Genomic DNA, 6,514 nt, shown 5'->3' on the forward strand with positions numbered 1-6,514 from the left:
CTCCTCAGGTACGAATAATCAGTGCTCTAAATATACAACTGTATGGTCAAGCTGGTTAGAATTTCAGTCCTCTCCGGATCTTCCCACATTGCTCTCTACTTGAGTAATTCCTTATGGGATATAGAGGAACACCTACATCAGACAGTCCCCCCCTTTATTCCCCCCATTCCCTGCCCCCTTTTTTTCCCCTCTTTCTCCCCCACTCTCTTCTTCCTCCTTCTTCTTCTCCTATCTTAACCCCTTCCCGACCGCAATCTGTATATATACGTGATAGCTGCACATACCCCGTGCAGCTACCACGTATATATACAGTACAGACCAAAAGTTTGGACACACCTTCTCATTCAAAGAGTTTTCTTTATTTTCATGACTATGAAAATTGTAGATTCACACTGAAGGCATCAAAACTATGAATTAACACATGTGGAATTATATACATAACAAAAAAGTGTGAAACAACTGAAAATATGTCATATTCTAGGTTCTTCAAAGTAGCCACCTTTTGCTTTGATTACTGCTTTGCACACTCTTGGCATTCTCTTGATGAGCTTCAAGAGGTAGTCACCTGAAATGGTTTTCACTTCACAGGTGTGCCCTGTCAGGTTTACTAAGTGGGATTTCTTGCCTTATAAATGGGGTTGGGACCATCAGTTGCGTTGTGAAGTCAGGTGGATACACAGCTGATAGTCCTACTGAATAGACTGTTAGAATTTGTATTTCGGCAAGAAAAAAGCAGCTAAGTAAAGAAAAACGAGTGGCCATCATTACTTTAATAAATGAAGGTCAGTCAGTCCGAAAAATTGGGAAAACTTTGAAAGTGCCCCCAAGTGCAGTCACAAAAACCATCAAGCACTACAAAGAAACTGGCTCACATGCGGACCGCCACAGGAAAGGAAGACCAAGAGTCACCTCTGCTGCGGAGGATAAGTTCATCCGAGTCACCAGCCTCAGAAATCACAGGTTAACAGCAGCTCAAATTAGAGACCAGGTCAATGCCACACAGAGTTCTAGCAGCAGACACATCTCCAGAACAACTGTTAAGAGGAGACTGTGTGAATCAGGCCTTCATGGTAGAATATTTGCTAGGAAACCACTGCTAAGGACAGGCAACAAGCAGAAGAGACTTGTTTGGGCTAAAGAACACAAGGAATGGACATTAGACCAGTGGAAATCTGTGCTTTGGTCTGATGAGATCTTTGGTTCCAACCACTGTGTCTTTGTGTGACGCAGAAAAGGTGAACGGATGGACTCTACGTGCGTGGTTCCCACTGTGAAGCATGGAGGAGGAGGTGTGATGGTGCTTTGCTGGTGACACTGTTGGGGATTTATTCAAAATTGAAGGCATACTGAATCAGCATGGCTACCACAGCATCTTTCAGCGGCATGCTATTCCATCCGGTTTGCGTTTAGTTTGACCATCATTTATTTTTCAACAGGACAATGACCCCCAAACACACCTCCAGGCTGTGTAAGGGCTATTTGACCATGAAGGAGAGTGAAGGGGTGCTGCGCCAGATGACCTGGACTCCACAGTCACCGGACCTGAACCCAATCGAGATGGTTTGGGGTGAGCTGGACTGCAGAGTGAAGGCAAAAGGGCCAACAAGTGCTAAGCATCTCTGGGAACTACTGTTGGAAGACCATTTCAGGTGACTACCTCTTGAAGCTCATCAAGAGAATGCCAAGAGTGTGCAAAGCAGTAATCAAAGCAAAAGGTGGCTACTTTGAAGAACCTAGAATATGACATATTTTCAGTTGTTTCACACTTTTTTGTTATGTATATAATTCCACATGTGTTAATTCATAGTTTTGATGCCTTCAGTGTGAATCTACAATTTTCATAGTCATGAACATATAGAAAACTCTTTGAATGAGAAGGTGTGTCCAAACTTTTGGTCTGTACTGTACGTTCTGGAAGCTCTTTAATCCAAGCGCTGCAAAGCGCTGTCACGGACAGCATACAGTGCAGTAATGCCGGCAAGGGACCAATCAGAGTGGCCACTTGCCGGCAATCAATCCGATTGGTTAGTCTGTGCAGACTAACCAATCGGATTCCTGAGCCGCCGCCATCAGCAGAGAGTGTCAGCTCTATGCTGACACTCTCCTGTAACCCCATAGATGCTGCGGTTGTGGCATCCATGGGGTTAACAGAGGGAGGGAGCTCCCTCTCTCCACCCAGTGCTGTGATTGCAGCACCTGATGGTTGCCATGCCAACCGAACGCTTTGCAAAAGCGTCCGGTTGCCATGGCAAAGGCGTCCAGTGCTGCCACCTACAGGCAATCTGGAAGTATTATACTTTGCAATGCAAGAACATTGCAAAGTATAGTACAACTATCAGCCCCACTGGATCTTCAAGGTCCAAGAGGGAACTGATAAAAAAAAGTGAAAATAATAAAAGTAAAAATAAATCAATAAATCATAAAAAATGTAAATAAAAAAAGACATTGCCTTTTCCTATAAAAAAAATGAAAAAATAAAATACACATATTAGGTGTCACCGCGTCCGTAACAACAGTCTCTATAAATATATCACATGATGGACCCCGTCCGATAAACACCATAAAAATAAAATTAAAAAAACAGTGCCAAAAAGCTATTTTTGTCACCTTACATCACAAAAAGTGCAACAGCAAGCGATCAAAAAGGCTTATGACCCCCAAAATAGTACCAATCAAACCGTCACCTGGTCCCACAAAAAATGATACCCTATTTAAGACAATCGCCCAAAAAATAAAAAAGCTATGGCTCTCAGACCATAGAGACACTAAAACATCATTTTTTTTGGTTTCAGAAATGATATTATTGTGTAAAACTTAAATAAATAAGAAAAAGTATACATATTAGTTATTGCCACGTCCGTAATGATCTTCTCTATAAACCTATCACATGACCTAACTCCTCAGATGAACGCTGTAAAAATAAATAAATGAAAACTGTTCCAAAACAGCCAATTTTTGGGTCGCCTTGCCCCATAAAGTGTAATAATGAATGATCAAAAAATCCTATGTACCCAAAAATGGTACCAATAAAAACCTCAACACTTTCTGCAAAAAACGAGCCCCTGCACAAGACGATCAGCAGAAAAATAAAAAACATATGGCGTTCAGAAAACCAATCCAGCACAATCTGCCTTCCAAAAACCGTATGGCATTCCTTTCCTTCTGCGCCCTGCCGTGTGCCCGTACAGCAGTTTACGACCACATGTGGGGTGTTTCTGTAAACCGCGGAATCAGGGTAATAAATATTGAGTTTTGTTTGGCTGTTAACCCTCAATTTGTTAAAGAAAAAAAATATATAAAATGGAAAATCTGCCAAAAAAGTGAAATTTTTAAATTTCATCTCCATTTTCCTTTAATTCTTGTGGAACGCCTAAAGGGTTAACAAAGTTTGTAAAATCAGTTTTGAGTAACTTGAGGGGGTGTAGTTTCTATAATGGGGTCATTTATGGGGGTTTCCACTATGTAAGCCCCACAAAGGGACTTCAGACCTGAACTGGTCCTTAAAAAGTGGGTTTTGGAAATTTTCTTAAAAATTGCAAGAATTGCTTCTAAACTTCTAAGCCTTCTAACGTCCTAAATAAATAAAATGACATTTCCAAAATGATGCCAACATAAAGTAGACATATGGGGAATGTTAAGTAATAAATATTCTATTAGGTATTACTTTCTGTTTTAGAAGCAGAGATATTGAAATTTGGAAAATTGTAAATTTTTCAAAATGTTTGGTAAATTTAGGATTTTTTCATAAATAAAGGTGAAATATATTGACTCAAATATATGACTATCATGAAGTACAATGTGTCACGAGAAAACAATCTCAGAATGGCGTGGATAAGTAAAAGTGTTCCAAAGCTATTACCACATAAAGTGACACGTCAGATTTGTTAATTTTGACTTGGACACTGGGGCTTCAATGACCCTTGGTCATGAAAGGGTTAATCAATTCCTTTACTCGTCTTCTCTCCTACCTCAATCACTTCACATTCTTTACTGGAAACCTAGAAGCAAGGTTTATTAACTTGCACTTTGTGATCATGCATGATTTTTTTTTATACACCAGGTGGTATTGTAAAAATGCACTTGTGTATATGCACAGCAGCCGCAGATGGGAAAGGGAGCTTCCTCCCTGTTAACCCTTTCCATATAGCCGTCTCTAAGGACCGCGGCATGGAAGGGGTTAAATGGCTTACATCAGTGCCAGAACTGATGTCGGCCGTTTCAAGCACAGTGTGAGATGTAGGCTGACACTCTGCTAACCGATCAGGCCATCCTGAAAATGGGGGAAGGGGGGTGGGGGATCGTGCACTCGCTGGGCCATCCTGAAATGGGGAACATCAGGAGCTGCGGGGAGGGGGGAAGTAATAAAATAACAATTTAAATATATATATATATATATATATATACACTGTATATACACATTTAACAAGGTTCAGATCCCCAGAGTCACGGACTGTGGGGATCAGAACCTTTCAGCCAGCACTGTTCTTAGAATAAAGGATATATGTTTTATATATAGAGCCGGCCATCTAATTTAATATTTATAGCAGCTGAGTGGTGAAGCAGGCTGGGGGGATCGCGCAACCTCACAGCCATCATGAAATGGGACACATTAGAAGCTGCAGGATGGGGGGATGAAGTATTTTACCTACATATACACTGTATAGCAGAGTAGCAGTGAGGAAGATGTGGAGGGATGTGTGGAGAAAGGCTGTGGAGGAGGATCGGACATAGTGTAATGTATAATATAAGCAGGGACAAATACTACCGTATGAAAGTGTAGTTCCATGCGCCATCTGCTGTTTGCAAACCCAAATTGCACCCTGAATATTCGCACTTCTGGACTTCTCTAATAAAACACGATATCTCTCTGCGCTCACGAAATTCCACTGTGATCGCTATCGCTGCTACATCTGTATTTTACTTTTGCCACTAATACACAACACAAAGGGCTTTAGAACATATAACTGCACTGCTGAATGGCAAATAGACCCTTATTTGTTCCACTTATACATGCCACATAAGTCTTTAGAACATACACTTCCTGTCCAAAAAAAAAGTCGCCACCTGGATTTAACTAATGTCGTGGTTGTGGTTAAGATGTTAGTCTGTCTGAGAAGGGTCAAGTCATTGGCATGCATCAAGCAGAGAAAACATCTAAGGAGATTGCCGAAACTATTAAAATTGGGTTAAGAACTATCCAACACATTTGAAAAAACTGGAAGGTCAGTGGGGACCCATCGTATTCGGGAAAGAAATGTGGCGGGAAAAAAATCCTGAATGATCGTGATCGGCGATCACTTAAACATTTGGAGAAATCAAATCGAAGAAAAACAACAGTAGAACTCAGGGCTATGTTTAATAGTGAAAGTAAGAGCATTTCCACATGGACAATGTGAAGGGATTGGGACTGAACAGCTGTGTAGCCATAAGAAAACTACTAATCAGTGAGGCAAACTAGAAAAAAAAGGCTTCAATTTGTTAGGGAGCATAAAGATTGGACTCTGGAGCAATGTGGTCTGATGAGTCCAGATTTATCCTGTTCCAGAGTGATGGGCGCATCAGGAAAGAAGAGAGTCATATGAAGTGATGAACCCATTATGCCTAGTGCCTACTGTACAAGCTTGTAGGGGCAGTGCTATGATCTGGGGTTGCTGCAGTTGGTCAGGTCTAGATTCAGCGACAGTATGTGCTCGAAGAATGAGGTCAGCTGACTACCTGAACATACTGAATGACCAGGTTATTCCATCAATGGATTTTTTTCTTCTCTGATGGCACGGGCATATTCCAAGATGACAATGCCAGGATTAATCAGGCTCAAATTGTGAAAGAGTTGTATAGGGAGCATGAGTCCAGACCTTAACTCCATTGAGAATCTTTGGGATGTGCTGGAGAAGGCTATGAGCAGCAGTCAGACTCTACCATCATCAATGCAAGATCTTGGTGAAAAACTGATGCAACACTGGATGGAAATAAATCTTGTGACATTGCAGAAGCTTATCGAAACAATGCCACAGTGAATGCGTGCCATAATGAAAGCTAAAGGCGGTCCAACAAAATATTAGAGTGCGTGACCATTTTTTGGGGTGGCAACTTTTTTTTGACAGGCAGTGTATAACTGCACTGCTGAACAGCAAATATATTTTTATTTTGCCACTAATAAACAGCAAAAAGGGCTATAGAACATGCAACTGTACCACTGAATGGCAAATATATTTTTCTTTTGCCACTAATAAACGCCACAAAAGGCTTTAGAACATATAACTGTACCGCTGAACGGCAAATATATTTAACTTTTGCCACTATTACACGACAAAAACAGCTTTAGAACATATAACTGCACCGTTAAACGGCAAATATATTTTTCTTTTGCCACTAATACACAACAAAAAGGGCTTTAGAACATAACTGCACAACAGAATGGCAAATATATTTGAATTTTGCCACTAATACACAACAAAAAGTGCTCTAATTTTAGCATTTCACCACACAACGGCTAATAAGCCTTTTTTCCCAC

This window comes from Bufo gargarizans, chromosome 6, assembly GCF_014858855.1.
Source record: "Bufo gargarizans isolate SCDJY-AF-19 chromosome 6, ASM1485885v1, whole genome shotgun sequence".
NCBI lineage: Eukaryota > Metazoa > Chordata > Amphibia > Anura > Bufonidae > Bufo > Bufo gargarizans.